Here is a 24,326-nt window from a genome sequence, read left to right as displayed (position 1 = left end):
AGTTTCCTTGTGCATGAAATGGGTGGATAATGGTGCCGATGTTACAGGGTTGTTCTGAGGAGTAAGAAAAACAAGCAGGAAAGCAAGGAAGAACAGAAGTCTGTGAAAATAGCTTTTCATAGTGCCTGGCATGAGGACAGTGCAAAACGATGGTCACTGTTATCAATGACACTCCCTTATTTTTAAGGAAATAGCCAACCAGGAGAAAGTTCGTCCTGGACAGGATGAGGGGGGATCAGGGTCTCATCCCCAAAGCAGACCACCTCTCCCTCTTGAAGCAAATGCCTCCTACAGTCCCCCACGTGGGCGTCACTTAGCAGCTCAGGCCACAGTCGCCTGTTTATTCACACTTGACTGTCAATTTCATGCCTCTGTTGGATCAAGTCAAAGGTGGGGTCTTGAGTCTATCCTCAGGGTTTCCCAGTCAAACTGAAAATTCAGCAAAGGCCTCCGAATCACGTGTTCGCCAGACACTGGAGCATTGCTTTCATGCTAGCCTGTCTGCACAGATGCTGACAGGGAAACTCGTGACTCTTGAGTTAGAATTTGGGTGTTTATTTGTTTTTCAACCAGAGAAAAAGCTCAGAGAACCCCAGACTCCCTGCCAAGTCTGCTATACACGTCGTACCAGAAAGGCCAGGTCAGGGCTTTTATGAGTTCCTGTGTGTCAGTAGCCTTTTCCTTAAAAAACAGGGCTTTTTCTGCTCAATGCTGGATGCCCCCTAGCTCTTCTGTTTTGTTTCTTTTCGCTGTCACGCCAAGAGAAAAGAGGCACGCTGCTAGGGCCTGGATTCCCCTCCCAGATCCAGTGGCTGCAACCCCAGGAATCCCAAACAAGTCACTCCACTTTTCTGTGCCTCAGTTTCCTTATCTACAAAGCAGATGGTAGTCGTGGCCATGGGAGCTAACCCATGTAAAAGCCTTGGAACCCGGCAAGGCGTACTGTTGGTCTCCCAAATATAATCCAAATAAATAAATCCCAAATAAACCAGGAAGCTCTTCTATCAGTCAGTCTTGTCAGTCAGTTAAGTGGGCAAATAGAGTCTGACTTTGAAAAGTCACACAGGAAATGGAATGACCAAGAGAATTATTTGGGAGCTTCGAGACTGACCAATAAAGTCAGAGGAGCAGGGCAGAAACAAAAGCAGGTTAGGGGCTTCCAGGAGGTGAAAGCTGAGTGGCAAACCAGGTGCTCTGAGGAGCCCTTCCTCTAGATAAACGAAGAAAGACAGGATTTCCGTGCATTGCTGAGCACGGCATAGGAGAGGAAAGCTCACACACATCACATCATGTACGTGCATACGTCATGCATATTAAGGGTTGCAGTCTGGAGGAGTACAGGTTAGCCTCCACACAAAAGGCCGGGGGCGGGGGCGGGGCACTATCAGCAGTCAGCCGCCAGGGGGTGGAGATGAAACCAAGACTCAGGATCCTGTGGAGTCTAGCATCCCAGCTCCCAGCAAAAGCATATGGAATTTCTCTTGAAGATTTAACAACCTCAGATTTTCTACAAACTAAGATAAACTAAACAGTTTCCATGCAAATATCACCAACGACATAAAGAAATAAGCTGCCCTGAATGAAAATCAGCAGAAGCAGACTTAGAACCTCAAGAATGTGAGATTCTAAATTGTTCTGCAAGATGGCCTCATAAAATAGCATCACTGTATGTGAAATATTTAAAGAAGTAAAGATAAAATCAAAAAATGAGGCTATCAGAAAAAAAGATTATCAAAAGAGAATCTATTAAGACTATCAGGTAAATTGAAAAAGGGAGTAATAGAGGGACACTTGGGTGCCTTGGCTGGTTAAGGTCATGATCAGACATATGAGTTTGAGCCCCACATAGAGCTCTGGGCTGATAGCTCAGAGCCTAGATCCTGCTTCGGATTCTGTGTCTTCCTCTCTCTCTGCCCCTTCCCCACTCATGCTCTGTTTCTCACTCTCTCTTTCTCAAGAATAAATAAATATTTAAAAAGAAAAGAAAAATGGAGTAATAGAACTTATAGAAATTTAAAACGTTGAAATGAAGAATTCAACAGATGACCTCTAAGGAAGTTTAGAATTATATTACGTGAAACATGCCATTCACAAAAGACCACGTTGTAGGATTCCATTTAGATGAATGTCTACTGAGACATAAAGTAGCTTAGTGGTGGCTGAAGGCAGGTGAGGGGGAATTAGAGGAAATAGGGAATGTCTGTTGATGGGTATGGAATTTCTTCAGGGGTGGTGCAAAGATCCTAAAATTGATTGTGGTGATCGTTGTACAACTCTGTGGACATACTAAAAGTCATTGAATTATAGACTTCATTTTTTTCAAATTATAGACATTAAATGGGTAAATTGTGAAATGTGAAACACACACACACAAATATACAAATAAATGGCAGTTTAGAGACAGATGAAGAGAAAATTGGTAAACTGGAAGATCAATCCGAAGATATTATTCAAAGGGCAGCATAAAGAGGTGGACAAAGAAGTGAAAAAAGAAATTAAGAGGTATGAATAATAAAATGAAATATTCTACTGGCTCAGTCAGTTAAGAGTCCAACTTAAGCTCAGGTCATGATCTCACAGTTGGTGAGTTCGAGCCCTGCATCAGTCTCTGTGCTGACAGTTCAGAGCCTGGAGCCTGGTTCAGATTCTGTGTCTCCCTCTCTCTCTTCCCTTCTCCTGTTCATGCTGTATTTCTCTCTCAAAAATAAATAAACATTAAAAACATTTAAAAAATTAAAAAATAAAATGAGATATCTGCCGTATGGTTAATTGGAGTTCCATAAGGAGAGAATAATGAGAATGGAAAAGAAATAATATTCAAAGATAATGATTGAGATAATACCAGAATTGATGAAAGACATGAATCCATAGAGATAACAGTAATACCACAGAAAAACAAAGACAAAGAGATCTGAAAAGTAGCCAGAGAGAAAAGATGAGTCACCCATAGAAATTGGCAATACAATGAGATCAAGAGTGAGTTTTTCTAAAATGATAATAAAAGCCAGAGAACAGTGGAGAAGTATCTTCAAAGTGCTCAGGAAAAAGAAATGTCAACCTGGAATTGTGTACCCAGAAAATTACTTTTCAAGAACAAGAAAGAAATAAAGACATTTTCATAAAACTGAGAACCAAGAGTTTACTCCTAGCAGGCATAACGCTAAAGGAATATGTAAAATATGTCCTTTAGATGAAATGAATGTTTTCAGAAAGATGGCATGAGATGGAAGGAGGAAGAGGAGGCGAAATCTAAACCAGCATTATTTTTTTAAGCTTTTTCATTTTAAATAATCTCTATACCCAATGTGGGGCTCAAACTCATGACCCAGAGATCAAGATTCTCATGCTTTTCTGCATGAGCCAACCAGAAACCCCTAAAGCAGCATTATTTGTCAATAAAAAATAATAGCAACTGGCGAACTTGTAGGTTTACAAATAAAACATTAAACTAAAATAAAGGGCAATGAAAGCATAGAAGTCAAGGGGCAATTAAAATATAAATCTTCTAAAGCTCTTGTATCCTGTAGGACAGGCATCTGATATCAAATTTAGACTTTGTTAAATTATGTATGCATGGCAAAATTTCAAGAGTAACTATAAAAGAGTAGAAACAAAGTATGTGATAACTTCCAAGATGGTAAAGAAACAAAATAGAATAAGGAAAACTGAGTAAAACCCTAATCAAAGGGGCCACAAATCACCCCATGGGAAACAAGGTGGATGTGAGGGCACTGCCGCTGCTTTGCTGATCACTAGTTATTGTAGCTTGCCTTTATGACACTGGCTACTGTGCACGCCCACTGCCATCTCTGCCCTGGGAAGCTGGAAAGATGTTGCTTCTATCAGAGAGACTTACTCCTGGCTCCAGGTCACGGATGAGTGCATTAAATTGACAGTGTCTAGGTCAGGTGATCCTGCCTTGGCCACAAAGAGACTGACCTTTGTAGCCCTTGTGGAGCAATCCAAGCTCTATTACCAAGTCTCCAATATCAGAGCTGCTGCAAAGCACAGAAAGGTTCAACTCTTGTCAGTTCAGCCCATGTTGACCTGGTGCCTGATGTGGAGCACAGAGTCTAGTGAGACAGTGATGTCTTCCTGTTCTGATTCTACCCCAGAGGGTGGGCTGCCATTCCATGATGTCACTAACTACCTGCAATTCACACCAACCTCGCAGGTCAAGGGCATAGTTTTCAAGACTGCCTTCACTTCAGACTCCAGCTGCACGTCAGGGGTTCCCCAGGCCTCCTGCACTTCTGACCGACTATAAGGAGTTCTCATGAGCCCCTCAGGTCTGATCATCTGACTCATAGAGTTCAGCAAAACACTCTCTTTGCAAGTGTAGTTGTTTGTTTGTCTTTTTAAAGATATGTATATTTTAATGTTTATTTTTGAGAGAGAGAGACAGAGAGAGATAGAGAGACAGAGAGACAGAGCTTGAGCAGAGGAGGGGCAGAGAGAGAGGGAGACACAGAATCTGAAGCAGGTTCCAGGCTCTGAGCTGTTAGCACAGAACCCGACTCAGGACTCGAACTCACCAACCGTGAGACCATGATTTGAGCTGAAGATGGACTTTTAACTGACTGAGCCCCCCAGGCGCCCCTGTTTATTTTTCTCTAAAGGATACAAGAGTGAGGCCTGGAGGGGTCCCATATGCTCTTTCCCTGTGGAGACAGGGTGCATCGCTTTTCCGGTCCATCAGTGGATTCATCAACCAGGAAGTTCCACTGAACCACCATGTACAGAGCTTTCGTTGGAGTTCCCTTATGTGCTTATGATTGATGAACTCACTGGCCACGAGCTTAAATACAGTCTGGTGCCCCTCCCCTCTCTGAAATTCCAACCTTCTAACCTTGTGGTTGGATTTTCTGGTGATCAGATCCCATCCAGAAGCATCCAAGCCCCTCCCCAGCCCCCCCAAGTGTCACCTCATTAGCATAACAAAGACACTCCTGCCACTCAGGAAATTCCAGGGGTTCTGAAGCTCTGTGCCTGGAAATAGGGACAAAAACCAGATACTCTTGCTGATACCACAGTTCCCTACAGGGGTTTCCCGTCTAGGGAGATGAGGTGGCTCCTAAGTAATATCGTTAATACTCAAAGCAGATTCTGAGAAGCACTATGCTCTGAGGCTCTCTGAAGAGGAAGAAATTCATCTTGCTCTGAAAAACATATGGAAGAAAAAACCTAAGGCAAAGTGAGAGGAAATTGCCCCCCTGGGAAGTCCCTGCGATGACCATCTTGGTGGAACCAAGATGATGGACAGGCTCATTTTTGGCAAGCAGGAAAAAATTCTCAAAACCACCGTGTGCTGGGCGCCTGGGGGCTCAGTCGGTTGAGGGTCTGACTTCAGTTCAGGTCCTGATCGCACACAGTTCGTGAGTTCCAGCCTTGTGCTCACAGCTCAGAGCTTGGAGCAATTTATTCTCATTGTGCAGGTGAGAAAATGGGAGCTCAGGGTAGTTGACTATCTGGCCCAAGGACCCCATGGTCCTGGGAGTGACGTCCAGGTTCAGCTCACATGCCTCCCTCTTCCCCAGAGGGGAAACAATATTGGTTCAGACGAAGAGGACGACTTCCAGCCCAGTAATGGCTTATAAACTTCCTAACTCAAGAAACACCCAGAACAACTGCCCAGTGACCCCTGGGTAAGCAAAGTGAGGACAGTCGCCCAAACGCCTCAGCCCCACAGCTGTGTCATCAAGGCTGCTCTTCTGCCCTGAGCTCATCACCACCCCCTTCCCAGCTCTCCCGCCAGCGCCTGAGGTACAAACGAGGTGACAGCTGGCTCTCTCCTGGCTCACGATGGCCCTCAGTGGTGAGGACCAGAACGGAAGTCGCACTAACAGCTGATGAGGAAGTAAGCCCAGGCCCTGGCTTCCAGGACCCACTGCCACCCCAGTTCGCTTCCTCCCCTGGGCCCTGCTCTCAGTCTCTGCCTCCTACTCTGCCCCCATTTGGGCTGTATTTTTCTCCAGGGCGGAGTCACTTGTGAAGTCTTTAGAGGTTCTTTTCACCCTCAATTGCAGGATCATTTTCACTCCCTGGACCTCCCGTCATCATTCTGTGTCCTTCACTAACAAGTCTGCAGACTCACTCAGGGCAAGACTTTCTGATTCTGGTTTGGGAGCACAGGGGTAGCACCCACGAAAGTGCCAGCAGCCTGCCAACACAACACCCATCACCAAGCCGCTCATCTGAGTGGCCAACTTAAGGCAAAGGTCCAACCTAGTTCATGTACATACGTTTGACCCATTATACAAATATGGATAATTAGATGGGCTGAACAATGCACTAAAGGGCACATAGCTCCTAAGTCAACATAAGTGCCACACTGTCTTTGGAGACCTCTGTCAACATATCACCATTCCCACAGAGGGCTGGATACATGAATGAATGCCAATCTTTTTTTTTTAATGTTTATATTTATTTTTGAGAGAGAGAGTGAGTGAGCACAGCGTGGGAGGGGCAGGGAAGACGGAGACAGAGGGTCCGAAGCAGGCTGCATGCTGACAGCACAGAGCCGGATGCAGGGCTCAAACTCACGAACCATGAGATCATGACCTGAGCCAAAGTCGGATGCTTAACCAACTGAGCCACCCAGGCACCCCAAATGAATGCCATTCTTTTCTAGCCTCATGCTTTCTCCTAACAAAGTCAACCTTGTCAATATCATGGGCAATGTCTAATGAGTACTCCCTCCATGCCAGGCATCGTAAATGGACCTTATGGAATGATAGGGAGGAAAAGAATGTTTAATTCTATACTTGCAGCATCTCTATTAACAAATAATAACTTGAATTCATTTTCATCACAGTTGCTCTGAAAAGTTTTTATTGATGGTGGGTATCCAACTGTGGCTCTGGTCATGATCTCACAGTCTGTGGGTTTGAGCCCCGTGTTGGGCTCTGTGCTGACAGCTCAGAGCCTGGAGCCTTTTCAGATTCTGTGTCTCCCTCTCTCTCTACCCCTCCCCTACTCGCTCTCTGCCTCTCTCTCAATATAAAATAAAGATATAAAAAAAAATTTTTATTTACATAATCGCTACACCCTACGTGGGACTTGAACTCACAACCCCGAGATCAAGAGTCACATGCTCTTCCAACTGAGCCATCCAGGTGCCCCTTGTTATAGCTGCACTTAAGTGGGAGAAGACCTGGGAAAATATAGAAAAGTAATATAAATGCTAAAAGTCCATAACGAAAAGAGGCGTTTTCTACAGGCTCCCAGAAGGATGACTTCATGCTGTGTACCGACAGCATGTGCCCAAGTATTTAACATTGTGCCTCTGGGGTTGGGCACCCCTCCGCCCTGTTTGTAAATTTTATCTACTGAATGCAGTGGGTACATTATCTCCTGGTTTTTGGACACTTTAATTTTGGAACTGGTCCCACATCATTCTTTCAAAAGGAATTCTGTCCTTAGCTCTTCTACAAGTGCCTGAGCCTGGAAAGGCAGCAAACAAAACAAAAGTTTTGTAAATCACATCCTGGGTCAGTTGGGCCAAGACATTGGGTAACTACACATAAAATAAACCCAGCCTGGGTGGCCAAGGGGGCAGGGCTCCTGCCAGACTTGATCACTTGATATACAGAATAATTTCTCTCTACTCCAAAGGTGAAGTGGTGATGTGCCTTCATTACATGTTGCTTAAAAAAAAAATCATAATAAGCGGGGGGCACCTGGGTGGCTCAGTTGGTTGGATGTCCGACTCGAGTCATGATCTCACGGCTGGTGAGTTCGAGCCCCACATCGGGCTCTGTGCTGATAGCTTAGGGCTTGGAACCTGCTCAGATTCTATCTCCCTTTCTCTCTGCCCCTCCCCAGCTCATACTCTGTCTCTCTCTCTAAAATTAATAAACATTAAAACAATTTTAATTGTAATAATAAAGAATAAAAGGCAAGGAATCAGAAGGCAGAAAGAAGCTCCAAGTTGGACATCATTTGCAATGAGGATGGGTCCTGAACAGCACACTTAGGACAAGCACGTGATTATTTTCTTTCCAAGTAAAAGTCAATCGCTTCTTGGATTTATCCTTATAAATCTTGGATTTATTCCAAGATAAAAACTTTTTCCAACCTAGGCAACCAAAGACAATATCTATATAATGACATTTTTCAATCTAGCCCACAGTCGGTTTTGATTTTGGGTTGTTTTTTTTTTAAGGCTTATTTATTTTTGAGAGAGAGTGAGTGCACGCACACAGGTGGGGAGGAGCAGAGAGAGGGACAGAGGATCCTAAGTGGGCTCCGTGCTGACAACATAGAGCCAGATATGGGGCTCGAACTCAAGGACCCTGAGATCATGACCTGGACCGAAGTTGGACACTCAACCAACTGAGCCATCCAGGTGCCCCATGGTTTTCAGCTTTTTTCTTGATTAATACAAAAAGGCCTGAAATAAAAATGACCAGCATGAGAATAAAAGGAGACCCCAGTGCCTCCCTGTCATCTCCAGGGACCTCACCTGTGCTAGCAACCAGCTCAGCACCAACTGCTTCAATAGGTTGGTGGGACATTGACCAAGGCTGGATAACCCAAACTCACTTGAATGCTTTCTCATGATTTCTTACACCTCCTCTCTTCAATCAGATGACTGTATAGTATAAACCTATTTTATCAGTGGGAAGAGAATTAGCCATGTTCCCACACAGTTTAGGCTGGCCCCAGGGCATCAAGACACAGGACTGTCCCTGCCATCACATTTCGTAGTGGCACAAGAATTCACAAGAAGAGGGGGAATATGTGAGTCCGTGGCAAAGAGCCCAGGTCCTGGGCAGAAGGCTTACTCCGTACATGGAGCTGGATTGCACAGAACCCCCTGGATAAAGGCGAATCAGGAGGATCCCAACACACTGGTGAAGAAGGACCGCCCCACATCCACATTCATGAAGAGCGTCTGCTGCGGTTTCACAGCACTCCCCATAAACACCAGGCTTTCATTCCACATCCAGGGAAATGCATTAGTCTGCTTATTCTAGGGGAAAGAAACTTCCATTGCACACAAGTGAGTCAAAGGTCTAGCTCTTGCTAAACCCTAGAAAACCCATTGACCGGATGACAAAGCAGAGAAACCAGAGGAATATCTTTCAGAAGGACATCAGGAACCCCCCCCCCCAGGGCCCCTGGGGTCCCCTGCATATGAGCAAATACGGAGTCCTCAAAGTGCCAAAGCACAGCAGACTCCGACTTCTTTCCTGTCAGTTTAAATAAAATTTGTATTTCAAAACACATTGATATGTACAGAAAAGTTGTGAAAATAGTTCAGAGTTTCTGTATATCCCACACCTAGTTTCTCCTAGTATTAACACCTTAGCTCGGTATGTACTTCTGTCACAATGAATGAACCAACACCAACACCTTGTTAACAGTAATCCATAGTTTACGCAGATTTCCTTAGTTTTCACCTGATGTCCTTTGTCTGTCCCAAGATTCCATCCAGGATAGGACATCACACTCAGTCCTCAAGTCTCCTCAGGCTCCTCTTGGCTGTTACAGTTTCCTAGCCTTCCCTTGTTTGGATGGTTTTGATGGTTTTGAGGAGTCCTACCTAGCCAGGTGTCCTATATCTGACTTCAGTTGGGATCTGTCTAATGTCTTTCTAATGATTAGCCTGGGATGATGGGTTTGGAAGAAGAAGAACACAGAAGCCAAGTGCTATTCTCTTCTTTTCCTATCAAGGGCAAGTATTGTCAATATGCCTGATCACCACTGACATTGACCTTGATGATCTGGCTTGTTAGGTTTCTCACTGCAAAGTTGCTCTCCGGCCCCTTCCTTTTCATATCATACTCTTTGGAAGGACGGCACTAAGCCCAGCCCAACCTTGGAGAGTGGAGAGTCATGTCCCCTTGAAGGCAGAGTATCTGCATGAACTATTTGGAATGCACCTGCAATCAAGATTTGGATCTTCCCTCCCTCCCTTCCTCCCTTCCTCCCTCCCTTCCTTCCTTTCTTCCTTCTTTTACATTGGTATGGACTCATCGATCTTTATTTGATACTTTGGATTATGGCTTGTTTCCTTTTGAGAGTCTATCCTCCTGGGTGCCTGGATGGCTCAGTAGGTGAGCGTCCGATTTCTCTCAGGTTGTCATCTCCTGGTTTGTGAGTTCAAGCCCCAGTCAGGCTCCCTACTGTCAGCACAGAGCCTGCCTCTGATCTTCTGTCCCCCTCTCTCTGCCCCTCCCCTGCTCATGCTCTCTCTCTCTCTCTCTCAAAAAAAAAGCCTATCTTCTTTCGAAACCTTTCTCACCTCCTTTGCTATTTCCTGATCCGCAGTGCCCACTCTCCTCCAGAGGAAGCACATGATTCCACGTTTCTTTTTCTGCCGTGTGCTTTGGCTGTACTGGGTCAACCGAAGGTGGGCCCTTTTTAGATAACTGTACTACTTTTATGTGTAAGTCTGAGCACGTTCTCGTGTCCTCCTTCACAGTCGACCATCCTATTTCACTGATGCAAAAAGCCACTTAAAAAACTAAAAAAAGCACTTTGGCATCCTAAAATTGGATGCCTCTTACAGCCAATTGCGTTTGCTATCGTTGAGCAAAGATTTTGCTTTCTTGGTGGTTCATATGATAATGCTCGGCCTTCCGTCTCTGAGGCTTAGATTTGATGAAACTCATCGTGTCCTTTCTGGATTACACATCCTCTTGGCACGGGAAGCACTCTGGCCTGTTTATCTTACTTTGTAGGGTCCAGACCAGAATGCTGAGGGGATTAAAGCTCTATTTGTGCCGTCATAAATATGATGAAAATATATCCTGCAACACACACAGTCAAGCACGAGGGAAAAGAACAGAGACCAGTGTGACCCTGGAAATCACACGTGTTACTCAGGGTAGCGTGATGTCAGATCTGAAGCTCCTTTTCATTCGGAGGAGGGACAGAATTGGGGGAAAACTAACCAAAGTTCTTGGACCTACTTTTCTTCATCTCCACCCTCACAGCCACTCACATTAGAAGCATGTTACACATCTTGAAAAATGGCAGCACCACATTAGGGCTGCACACCCAGGATTCTGAAGTCCATGGAGGCCTTCGTGGGCCAGTTTGAGACCCCCTTAGTCAGGTCCCGGCCTCTGCACTGGCACTTATAGTCATGAGTGATTATGCCGTACCCCTGACCAACCTCGGTAAGGACTGAACCTCTCTGGGGCGCTCCTGACTTTCCCATCCCAGCCCCGGGGCTGATGACCACATGGCACCTGCTCTCTGGGCAGGAAGGTGCGCTGGCGCAGTATTTTTTCTCTTACAGGCATTTGCAGAAATGTCCAGACAGAAACTAATGAGTCCACATGACTTATGGTGGTCAAATTTTAGGCACTGGGCCCCGCAGGGGGTGGGGAAATGTTTGGGGAACCATGAGATGCATTTCCGGTATCAGTCCCCAGGCTGCTGGGTCGCCCTCTTTGTTGCCACTTGTAAAGTTATTCCTGCCCATTACCTGTGTTAGTATCTGTGTTCTAAGGGCTCACAATTTGGAGTCAGAGAGCCATTTAGCAATTATGCATTAAGCAGCCAGTGAATCAAAGTTGATTAATAAGGAAGGCATGTATGCGCTAATGACAGCATTTCCAGAATACGTGAAGGAAAGACTAATAGAAGTATAAAGAAAATGGAAAAATCCATAACTACAGTCAGAGATTTTAATACCCCCCTCTCAATAAGTGATAGAACACAGACAGAAAATCAGCACATGGACATAACTCTTGAACAAACTATCAGCCAACTTGACCTAATTGGCATTTATAGATACCACCAAGATCAGCAGAATACATGCTCTTTTTTTAGTGTTTATTTATTTTGAGGGAGAGAGAGAGAGAGAAAGCAGGGAGAGACACAGAGAGAGGGAGACAGAGAATCCAAAGCAGGCTCTATGCTGTCAGCACAGAGCCCAATGTGGGGCTTGAACTCATGTACCATGGGATTATGACCTGAGCCGAAGCTGGACACTTAACGGACTGAGCCCCCCAGGTGCCCCAGAATACATGCTCTGTGTATATGTGCCTATAGACCACTGACCAAGACAGACACTATCCTCGACCATCTAACAAGTCTGAAGAAATTCAGAAGGATTCAAGTCATGAAAAGTACGTTCCCTGGCCACAGTAGATTTAAATTAGAAATCCACAACAGAGCACTATCTCAAAAATCCCCGAATATTTGGAAACTACATGCATTTCTAAATAAGCCATGGCTCAAAGAAGAAATCAAAAGGGATGTTAGAAAGTCCTCGGAAATGAATGAAAATTAACAGACATGACATTTGTGGCATGCTGCTAATACAGAGCTTCGGGGGACATTTGCGGCACTGAACAACGATACTAGTAAGGAAGAAAGGTCTCAAATCAGTGACCTTAATTTCACTGTAAGAAACTGGGAAAAGGAAGAGCAAATGAAATCTGAACTGAGGAGAAGAAAGGAAATAATCAGATCAAAGCAGAAATGAGTGAAACAGAGAATAGAGTCCTAATAGTGAAAATTAAAGAAACCAAAACCTGGTTCTTTGAGAAAAATCAATAAAATTGGTAAACCTCTAGCCAGATTGATCAAAGGAGAGAGAGAGAGAGAGAGAGAGAGAGAGAGAGAGAGAGAGAATGATTCCTATTAATTTTAAAGTTTATTTACCACTGTCTGGCTTCCAGCCTTCATTCCACACTCAAAGTCCTGCATCAGTCACTAAGTTCTCCTTTTTTGCCATTTTACCTGACCTCTCTGGGGTCCTAGTAATCTTTGTGGTGGATACCTATGGTTATTATCCCCATTGTACAGGTGGGAAGACTGAGGCCCACCTCAGTCCTCCTCTCTTCCCTCCATCTTGGTTTGAAAGACAACTGTGAGGATTCAACCAAATACAGTAATAACCTGTAACGTCTTGGTTCAGCTCATATACATCAAATAAACATCATCTGATCATGAACTTCCCTTACTTAGCAAGACCCTCTTCCAACTGGTTCACCTTCCTCTCACCCCCACCTCCAAAACAGCCTGCAGTCACCCCTGTCCTCACCTCTTCCGTCATTCCCGGGGAAACGCCCACATTTTGATGGCCTGGGTTTGCAACACAGCATTTACATGGAAATAATCACCATCCATAACTACTTCTCTTTAGGACCCCTCAACTTCCGGGACACCTTCAGCAAAACAGCAGCTCAGGCACTGTTCCCTTTGAGACTCTTCTTGCTGTCCTCTGAGAACACGTCTTCTAGACTTTGATGCCATAGGACGCAGAAGGCTTTCAGATATGAAAAAGCGTAGGCTTTGTGAAAAACCACCCTGTAATTATTAGCCCTGTCTAAAACATGGAGGCATCAGCCTGAGCTAAGTCACGGGGAGTTCAGTCTTCTGATTACATTTCTTGCCGGGTTAAACAATGCTCGTGGCCCAGCTTGATGGTGTGGTCCATCCATTTTTTAAAACTATGGCAAAATATACATAATAATAGATTCACCACTTAATCATTTGAAGTGTGCGGTTTGATGGCATTAAATACATTGCAACCATCACCATATGCAACCATCACCACCATCCATCGCTAGAATTTTCCTTTTTCCCAAACAGAAACTCTGTACCCATGAAACCATAATGGGTTTCTAGAATACCCCATTTCCTGCTCCCCCAAGCCTCTGGTAAACACCATTCTACTTTCCTTCTCTGTGCATTTGGCTCTTCTAATTTAGTGCGTATAAATGGAATCATTCAGTATTGGTCTATTTGTATCTGGCTTTTTTCACCATATTTCTGCTCACCTTTGCTATTGAACTTGGCCACTTCCCCTCCCCCGTGACATAGTTCTCGGTACCTGCCCTTCTTCTCCCTTGTCTGTCCTGGTCTACAGTTTGTCATGAGCACCTAGCACAGGCCTGGAACCCTGCAGGAGCAATATTAATATATTTGGAGGAATATCATTGTTCTTAAAGAAATGCTGTATTCCCAAGGAAGCAAAAAACATACACCCTACTTACCTTACCTTTAACATGGGTTGTCCTTTCTTCCAATTCTGAATGAGCAATTACACAAGACTTCCCGAGACCACAAAGAAACACAAAGGAGAACAGTTTGTAATCCGCCACATAAACAAATACTAGAGTGTGTGTGTTCTCCAGGCTTTATCATCATGCACTATGTCGGGCATGCATTGCTCCAAATCAAACCACCCCAGGATTTACAACTGCCATTTTGTTAACTCTCCAGGGGGTGGGGGACGACCCGGCTCCACTGGGCAGTGTCCCTGCTCGTCTCGCTTGGGTCTCTCACGTGGTTGTATGAAGATGGAGGCTGGGTCATGGTCACGGAGGCCCCACTGTGCTGGCAGGCAAGGCCTTTGTCCTCTCCCTGGGAGGTCTCCCCAGCAGGGGAAGTAGATGCCAAAGGCGTAGGCCCTGAGCTGGCTGAGTTCTGTTGGTTAAAGTGAGTCACAAGCTGTTTCAGATCCAGTGTGGGAGGAGAATCTACCAGTGTGGGAATATTAGGAAGCACACTGCACGGGGAACTGTCTGTGTCAGCTCGACAAGGGTACTGGAGTCCCATAGACTGGAGGCTTCAACAAACATTCGTTCCTCACAGTTCTGGAGGCTGGAAGTCCAAGGTCAGGGTGACAGCAGCGTTGGGTTCTTGATGAAGGCCCACTTCCGGGTTATGACCTCAGGCAGACTTTCTTTAAAACATTTTTTTTAATGTTTTTTATTTATTTTTGAGAGACAGAGAGAGAGAGAGAGCGTGAGCAGGGGAGGGTCAGAGAGAGCGGGAGACACAGAATCTGAAGCAGGCTCCAGGCTTCTGAGCTGTCAGTCCAGAGCCCGACGCAGGGCTTGAACCCATGAACTGTGAGATCATTATCTGAGCTGAAGTCGGACGCTTAACCGACTGAGCCACCCAGGCGCCCCACTTTAAAACATTTTTAAGTTTATTTATTTATTCTGAGAGAGACAGAGACCGCATGAGTGGGGGAGGGGTGGAGAGAAAGGGAGAGAGAGAATCCCAAGCAGCCTCCACACCACAGAGCCCAACGTGGGGCTCAAACTCATGAAACTGGAACTTGAATTCATGAAACTGTGAGATCATGACCTGAGTCAAAACCAAGAGTCAGATGCGTAGCCAACTGAGCCACCCAGGCACCCGTCACACAGATTTTCAGGCATGCAGACCGAGAGCTCTGGTCTCATTGTGCCCTTTTGTAAGGGCCACTAACCCCATCGTGGGGGGCCCTCCCTCATGACCTCATCCAAACCTCATCTCCCAAGGTCCCACTTCCAAACACCATCACCTTGAGAGTTGGGGCTTCAACATATGCCTTTTGAGGGACACAAACATTCAGTCCCCAGTGGGGACCGTCCTGGGGCTAGTCTAGCACAGGAAATAATATTTACCCTCAGAAGAGAGATACCAAATCCCCCTCCAGTGGCAGGAAATCAGAAGGCACATCGCTTCATACACACTCAACACTGGGCTGTTAGGACTTTTGTTAGTTTGATTCATGTCACGGTGTTAATATCAATCCTATTAAACCAGTAAGCTTAAATCAAGGCAAAGATCTTGAGTGGAGGAGAGGTGTCCTGAACTCAATTCCTTTGAGTTTCTGGACTGGTCACTTTCTAGAAACTGAAAAGAATCCCGATAATAATAGATTGCGTCTATATGTTTGGAAGGGTTGCCAAGCATTTTACAGTTGTGAAGGTCAGGTACTATGGCTTGACTATCATCATGACCAATAGATTACACGGGCCAAAATATGTCCCACATTCAAGTTTGAAAAATAAACTGAAAATAAAAGTAATTTTTTGAGAGAGAGAGAGAGCAAGCGGGGGAAGGTTAGAGAGAGAGGGAGAGAGAATTCTAAGCAGGCTCCCAGCTGTCAGTACAAAGCCTGATGTGGGGCTTGAACTCATAAAGCGTGGGATCATGACCTGAGCTGAAACAAAGAGTCAGACATTTAACCAACTGAGCCACCCAGGCACCTTTTGCTGGAAATAAAAGAAAATGTAAGCACCCCCCCCATTTGGATGACAAGGACTCCTGGCTGGCTCTTGAGCGTGGGCCCTACAAGACACTGGTTTCTCATCCAAACCTTCAGATTCAGGTGATTGGAAACATTGATAAAATTCTGGAAGACTAAGTAGGCAGAATTACTACTGTGGCTTTTGGGGACTATTCCTGGGATCCCAGTGAAGAGTCCCATCACTGGGGATCTAAGGGGAAACAGTTCATTCCCTCCGTGTCCCCACGTCTGGTGTGCACCTGCCGTGCGCAGGGTCCTGTTTCCAGAGCCTCAGCCTCAGTCCCTGGTGTACCGGGCTCCTGCAGGGGGGAAACAGACCGGAAAACTAAGCAAGACAATGTCACCAAGAATTAGCCCAGGGTGACCCAGTGGGTAGGGCCTAGGAACTCCTATAGCAGAAGCAGACCAGGAAGGCCTCTCAGAGTAGGTGACATTTCAGCCAGGACCTGAGTGACAAGCAGAAGTCACTCTGGGAAGCATTCCAGGTGGAGGGGCACCTGGTACGAATTTGTGGGACCACAGTAGCCAGAGCCCCAGGAAGAGAGGCAGACTGGAAATTAGAGGCAGCCTGTTTGCCCCTCAACTTTCCAGATCCAAGTTCCTTTGACTACGAGTCTCCAGCTAATTAGAAACCAGACCTGCCAGAGGAATGTTCTTTTGGGATGAGATTACCTTGGGTTAATTGTTCCGCTCTGTCATTCACTGGAAAAAAGTCACATGTGCTGAATGGAATGACAGCGCATTTCCATTCTGCTGCGGAGACCAAGTTTCAAGTGAGCGGACTCAGAAAGTCTGGGGGGAAATGGATACTCAGGGCAGATTATTTTATAAAAACGACTGTCTCGAAAAGGCTCTGTGGGTAAAGGAGTGCCTTCCTTGACTCTGGCCCTCACAGCAGCCCCACCGGCGTCAGGAGCAGGAACTGCTGCCCTGCAAGCCCGAGCAGACTTCCCAAAAACCTTTGACTTTGCTGTTATGAATCATGTAGATGGTCCGTTTACGCCTCGGCTCCTGGCCCGAAGATCTGGGGCCTCCATAGGCCTGGGGGTGACATCCAAAAGCTTAAATCTGTCCAGGCTGCCGGATGGGGGGGCCGGGGCCTCCCTGGAGCTGAAGGGCACTGTTGACAGATCATGAGGGTGTGGCGTTATGTTTGGGACAAAACCACCAGCCACGTCTGGTGGCCGTCTCTACTGGCCTTGCTTTCTGGCCGCCTCAGGGCATGTGGTACTCGGGCAGCGGGGACAGTCGCCTCCCGTCGTCTCTCTTCCCCAGTCCTGTCCAGCCATCAGAAGCCAAGTGCAGCTGAGACACTTGTAAGTTAAACTGCAATATTCCTAATACACAAAGAACTTCTATGAATAGGAAAAAAAAATGATGAAAACGACTATAGACATGAAAAGACTACAGAGAAATATAGACAAATGCCTCCTACCCATGTGCTATGATGTTCCAACTTGTTCCTAAGAGAGAAGCAAATTAAAGCTACACCAAGATTGGCAAAAATCCAAAATGTGACAACTACTCTGTGAGGCTGATGGACATTGTCACACTTTGCTATGGGAATGCAGCAGCACGGTACAGTCCCGGTGCAGGGGAATTTGGCAATATATGACAAAGTGACATATGCTTATATCCTATATTCCAGCAAATTCCTAGGAATCTCTCCCAAAGAGGCACTGGCAAATTATAAGAAAAGACATACGCACAAAGATGGAGACACTATATATAAGAGCAGGCGGGGAGGCTAAATATATGTTCCATATTTGTTTATGATGATAAAAAACATTGAGAGATAAATCAGAAAATTAAAACATGAATTCCTCTGGAGCGAAAGGCAAGGGACTAGAGTTCTTGGAGTCGAGCTTGTTTTGTGGACTTAACTTGGAACCACGTAGGCTATTTTACATACTAATAAAACTAAATTTTTTTAAAGAAGCAATCCAGAGAAATTAAAAGCAAATTGAGTTAATAAGCCTAAAAGTATATGCAGTTAGTGATATGATCACACAGAGTGGTTTTGAAACACAGCGACTTAAGGACAAAAACAAAAAACGAAACGAAAATACCTTACACTTCTCAGTAATTAAAGTGTTGAAAGTGGAGTTAGTATTATTATTCCGAGCTCTCTGTATATAGAGTGTTGGGTCAAGTAACATGTGCATTGAGGAGTATTCCGCATCTTGATGTCCAGACATTGCCGGTAGCTTTCCCCCAAACACTAAAATCTCCCCGCATGTGTGAAACCCCCCTCAGGAGACGGTCTCCCTGTGCAGAGCCAACGCCAGGGCGCCAGGAGTACCTCCCTTTCACAGATGAGGCATCGGAGGCTCCTTTAGAGCCTAAGGTCAAGTGCCTGAGCTGGTGCCTAAGGGGACAGATCTGGACTTGAACCCACATCCACATACTCCCAAGCTCTCCTCTCAACCCCCACAAGGTACAATGTCCTCCACCTTGGCCCTGGTCCTACCGTCTCTCTTGCCCACCCTCTACTTGTTCTGAGGACATTTGCTCTCTGTGGACGCTTCCCACTCACGGTACAAACAAGGCAGCGTCATGGCTGGTCGAAGGAAGGGCTCAAAGAATACTGACAAACTGATTGGGTAATGGATGAATGGAAACAGAGAAAAGTCCTCTTCTTTTCTGCTTCGACCGAAAAAGCTTGGAGGAAACAAAAATGGAGAAATGAAGCTAAAGGAAGAGCCAGGACCCAAGAGATACCGAGGAGCCTGTGTATCAGGTGGTCCCCAAGAATCGTCAGGCTCTGTAACACCCTTGGACCAGGACTCAGAAAGGCTGTTAAACCCCGTTACGCTCCGATACAGCAAAAGGATGGCGGTGACAATCAGTGAAGGGGAGTGTGGGGCAAAGGCCGGGGGAGACCAGGCGCAAGCTCCTAAGGCTCTTGCCCCAGGGGAGTTCTGGGGACACGTGGTGCTCTCCAAGCAGTGACCTCTGACACCAACTGTGCAGTGCTGTCAATCCGGGACGCTCATCTGAGCCTTGGTTTTTTTGGGTTTTTTTTAAATGTTTTTTAAAATTTATTTCTGAGTGACAGAGAGAGATAGCACGAGCAGGGGAGGGGCAGAGAGAGAGGGAGACACAGAATCTGAAGCAGGCTCCAGGCTCTGAGCTGTCAGCACAGAGCCCAACGTGGGGCTCAAACCCACGAACCCCAAGATCATGACTTGAGCTGAAGCTGGACGCTTAACCAACTGAGCCACCCAGGTGCCCCTGAGCCTTGGTTTTTATTGGGGGTCCGTCACACAGGCATCCAGTGACTGAATGTACACAGGGAAATGTGTCATAATTCTGCACAATACTGTGCAAAATGTGAAAAACACATTTTTTTCGGAGGTCAAAAGAAACGCATCGGTCTTGGGGCAAGGGATGCAATGGGTGATAGAGGGGCCCTCCCTCTCTGATTCATTTTAATTTATTATAAGTAGTTCAGCCAAGTTAACAGGTTCCAGGATTACATTATCCAGTTTTCATTAAACTAGTCTTTAAATTATGATCAAGGAATCCTCACAAATATGATCTGCAAAATCCCACAGATAGAAGATAACATGAATAATGCAGACCTGAGCAAACATGCAAAAATATCTGAGTGGCACTTTTCATACCTCTCAAATGAGCTCTCTGCCAGCCAGGGTCTTTATATAAAAGCAATGACCATCTAGGGAACCTTGGTGGCTCAGTTGGGTGAGCATCCGACTCTTGGTTTTGGCTCAGGTTGTGATCTTGTGGTTTGGTGGGATTGAGCCCCGCATTGGGCTCTGCACCGACAGCATGGGGGCTGGTTTGGGTTCTCTCTCTCTCCGTCTCTCTCTCTCCGCACTTGTGCACGTGCTCTCTCATCCTCTCTCTTTCAAAATATACTTAAAAAATTATTTGAAAACAATGACAATCTGATAAGAAATTGCCCCCCCCAAAAAGAGGAGAAATTAAGAAAACCATTGAAAATATAGATTTTTACTCACTTACTAACAATGGAACCTATTTGAAAGGTGTATCGGTGCCTTGAGGCATCAGGACATCAGCTAACAATAGTGTGTGTGCGTGTACGTGTACACACTGAAATCTTTGACCAATAGGGGCACAGAAGCAAAATATTTGGAGACAGCTGCTCCAGGTGGAGGGTTGGGAATTAGGAGGTCTCCATGTTTTATGACTGGAATTTTCAGATTATGACCCATGAGCGTGGAGGAATGACTGGATGTTTGCTGGTACAGCGGTCACATGGGGAGAAGGCAACCTGGCATTGTTAAAGAAAAGAGAGTGACTTTTTAATTTATTTAGTGTTCTATTGGTTTTTGAGAGAAAAGAGAAACAGAGCACGTGTGCGGGAGAGGCAGAGAGAGAGGGAGACAGAATCCGAAGCAGGCTCCAGGCTCGGAGCTCTGAGCTCCCAGCTGCAAACACAGAGCCTGTCACAGGGCTTGAACTCACAGACCATGAGATCGTGACCTGAGCCGAGGAAAAGAGAAGGGCTTTAAACAGAATCCCAAGAATTCCAAGATTTTCCAAATTACCCAAAAAGTCAACCTCACTGTTTTTTTTTAAGTGTTTATTTTTTTTAAGAGAGATAGAGAGCACATGAGTGCAAGTAGGAGAGGGGCAAGAGAGAGAGAGACACGAATCTGAGCGGTCAGCACAGAGCCCGACGTGGGGCTCAACCCCACGAACCGTGGTATCACGACCTGAGCTGAAGTCGAAAGCTCAACCACCTGAGCCACCCAGACCCCCTTTGGCCCCACAGTTGTTGGTAACATTTGCTTTGTGGAAATTCCTCCCCTCTTTTATTTATTTGTTTGTTTGTTTGTTTGTTTGTTTGTTTTGAGAGAGAGAGAGAGAGAACAACCAGGGGAGAGGCAGAGAGAAGCAGAGACAGAATCCCAAGCAAGCTCTGAGCCATCAGCACAGAGCCCTGTGCGGGGCTTAAACTCACTGAAGGCTGAGATCATGACCTGAGCCGAGATTAAGAGTCAGACGCTTAACCCACGAACCACCCAGGAGCCCCTCCTCCCCTCTTTTAAATGTGTCCTCTCTGAGCCTCAGTTTCCTTGTCTGTAAAATGGGGCACTGTCAGTCCTTCCTCAGGAGGCTTGTGGTGAGGTGCCAGCCACACCACCCTCCACAGCCAGCGTTCTACAGGAGCAGTGAATCTGATTAGCAAAGTATTTTTTAAGTTTGTAGAACCAGAAAAATAGTATATACATGTCCACTGTAAAAATTTTACAAAGTGTGTAGGAAGAGATAAGAATCGCCCCTATACATGTCAATTATACAGCAGTAATAATAATAAGAAGAAGAAGAAGAATCACCCTAGTTCTTCCATCGAGGGACACTCACTTCAATATGTTTCCATTTCCATAAATGGCTACGGGAAATAGTCTGAGATCCTGATTTTTCTTTAAACTTCTTTCTTCTTAAGGGTTTTGCAATGTCAATAAATCATTGTAAAGGGGAAAAGGGGCGGAGGGAGGAGGCTATAGAGAAGAGTTCTGCGCCCATGTCCAAGCTTTCCCTGGCCCTGTCCTGCTAAGCCTCCTGGTCAGAGCCTCCTCCTCCGTGCAGCCCTCTCAGACTGCAACTCCCACGTGCACAGCCTTGCTAACTTCGCAGCAACCCACGTGATGGGGGGACCTGCTTTTTACTGTGTTTTACAGGTAGGGAGCCAGAGGCTGGCAAGTTTGAATGCCTCGCCCAGATGCACGCAGTTGGGAGTGGAGGAAGCAGGGTTTCAGCTCGTTGTCTCTTACCACCAGGCTTCTGCAGCCCGGTGGGGGGGGTGTCCCCAACCCAGCCTCCCCCCACCCCCCAGGGTCCTGTCATCACCTCCCATTTCTGGTCTGCATCTCCTCTAAGAATGTGACCATCCAGGACGGACCAACCCCCCGAGCAGAGGACAGCCCCGCGGGTTCTCGGGAGTTCTGCATGAATGACTGAATGAGGAAACGCGTTCTTGCCGGCTGGGCCTAGCCCTGGACTCTCACTTGATAGGGGAGCATCGGAGTTTGGAAAAACAGCTGGTGCCACAGCCTCGGTGGGTTTGGAAAAATCCAGGGAGCAACGGGTGTCTTGTTTCCTTCCTTCAGTTCCCTTTGTTCAAATGCCATGTGTTCTGGTGACCAGATTTCAGGCGACAGGGAGACACGAAGAAGCGGGAGAAGGAGGCAGAAGGCAAGCTCCCGGCTACCCCAGGACCTTTGCAACCGGTGGTAGTCAGGCTTTTTTGAGGGATTACGGGCCCTGCATGGGCACTCAGCGCCCTGCTGAGCCTTGTCATTCCTTGGCAAGGAGTGCCACTTTGGCAAGTGGAGGTTACACAGGACTCCGTCCCTCCCCTCGGTGAGCACAAAACACTCTGCCCTTCTGGCTGAGAAAGTGTGTCAGTCCAGGAACCACAAATGCCTGGCTCTCTCCAGGTTTGCCCAGAACCTACGCTCTCTTTGCTAAGACAACCATCCCTTCTCGGCAGAAAGATGGCCTGCCTTCCGCTTGTGCAGAATGTCTGACTCCCCGCTTCTCACAGGCTCCCGGCTTGTCACATCATGCTAAATGTCACTTCCCATAAATCTTTGCGTGACTTCCTCAATTTAATATGCATGAATCACAAGCACTGATTGCTGCTATAAAGCCCTGCGCAATGTGCCAGGCACGGGGCTGGGCACCTTCTGTGAATCATCTCATTTAATATTTGTGAAAACTCCTCTGACGTTGAATTCTCCCCATTTCGCAGATGAGAAAACTGAGGTGTGCCGACGCTCAGTAAGTTTAGCCGTGGAAGGTGGCCAAGCCGAGTGTCAGACTAGCATGTTCTTCTTTTTGTAAAAAAATTTTTTTAATGTCTTTACTTTTTATTTTTGAGAGACAGAGACAGAGACAGAGACAGAGCCTGAGACTGAGTAGGGGAGACGCAGAGAGAGAGGGAGACACAAAATCTGAAACAGGCTCCAGGCTCTGAGCTGTCAGGACAGACCCTGATGTGGGGCTCAAACCCACAAACCGTGAGATCATGACCTGAGCTGAAGTTGGCTGCCCAACCGACTGAGCCACCCAGGCGCCCCCAGACTAGCATCTTCTTGACCCCAAAGCCCACGCCTTTCTCTGCGCCTTTCCTGTGGTTGGAGTCTGGTCATGTATGGGCCTCATTCTGCCCTGGACCCTCCTCATTCCAGACTGAGGCCGCAGATCAAGACTGGCCTGGCTTATTTTTTGTAAAATGTCTGTCTGCCATGGGCACTGTGTAGGTGGCCCAGGACATCAAGTGTGTGTGTGCGTGTGTGTGTGTGTGTGTGTGAGAGAGAGAGAGAGAGAGAGAGAGAGAGAGAAAGGGAATGGCAGAGTGAGCCGACTGTCCACACGAGGCAATGCCTGGGGACTTGATCCGTGGGTGCCAGTTAGAAAATCTCCTTCGATCCCCCAGATCAGGTTGTGCCTGCAGCCCCGGGCTGTGTGTGGCTCCTCAAGCCTCTCAACGAGCTGCGTGGGCAGGTTGGCCTGACCCTGGGACCCCCCCACCCCAGGCCTCCCCTCATTGCTGACCGGAAGCCCCCGCGTCAGCCCGCCGGCACTGCAGGAAGACCGTCTCACAGCCTCGGGTGTCCAGATGCCATGTGTGTCTCCTGCTCCGGAGGCTGCGAAATCTGAGATCAAGGCGTTGGCAGATTCTGCTCCTGGTGAGGACGCCCTGCCTGGCCTGCAGATGGCCACCTTCTGGCTGTGTCCTCCCATGGCTCTGGCCTCGCTCTCTCTTCTGCTGGGGGCACCCCACCCTGCTGACCTCGTGTAAGCCTCAGCACCCCACAAAGACCTCATCTGCAAACACCGTCACACTGGGGGTTAGGGCTTCGGCAGTAGAGTCTTATTCAGGACACATTTCAGTCTGTAGCACCCTCCTATACTCCTGCAGCCCCCCTCTGCACCCCACCCCTGTCCTGGTGACCTCAGGATGGCTGTGGTCGCTCAGCCAGGGCGAGGTCTGTGGCCTCTGGAGGACAGGTCCTCTCTGTTCTGTCCTCTGTCTTCCGCAGGGGGTGTCTGTTGGCTTTAGTTGTCTCTCTCCCCCTCCTAGGCTTGAAGGGCCTCAGGACTTGCAGCCCTGGTGTGGATGGCAGTGGTCACCTCCTGGTGGGGACAGGGCAGACCTGCTAAGCTGCAGGCTGTTCTCTTGTCCGTACAACAGCAGGGAGAAAAAGGAAAAGAATGACATTCTAGTTAGAAGGAGAAAATCCAGGAGTGCCTGGGTGGCTCGGTCCATTGAGCGTCTGACTTTGGTTCAGGTCATGATCTCATGGTTGGTGAGTTTGAGCCCCGAGTCAGGCTC

The 24,326-nt window shown here is 46.9% G+C and overlaps 1 protein-coding gene across 1 annotated transcript in view; it reads left to right on the top strand.

Moving 5' to 3' along the window:
• PGPEP1L (pyroglutamyl-peptidase I like) overlaps nucleotides 1-24,326 on the top strand; it is a 30,481-nt gene that overhangs the window by 566 nt on the left and 5,589 nt on the right.

Source organism: Suricata suricatta, chromosome 9 (genome assembly GCF_006229205.1).
Source record: "Suricata suricatta isolate VVHF042 chromosome 9, meerkat_22Aug2017_6uvM2_HiC, whole genome shotgun sequence".
Classification (NCBI taxonomy): Eukaryota; Metazoa; Chordata; class Mammalia; order Carnivora; family Herpestidae; genus Suricata; species Suricata suricatta.
The sequence above is the reverse complement of the archived record's forward strand: the minus strand, read 5'-3'. Positions and strand labels throughout refer to the sequence as shown.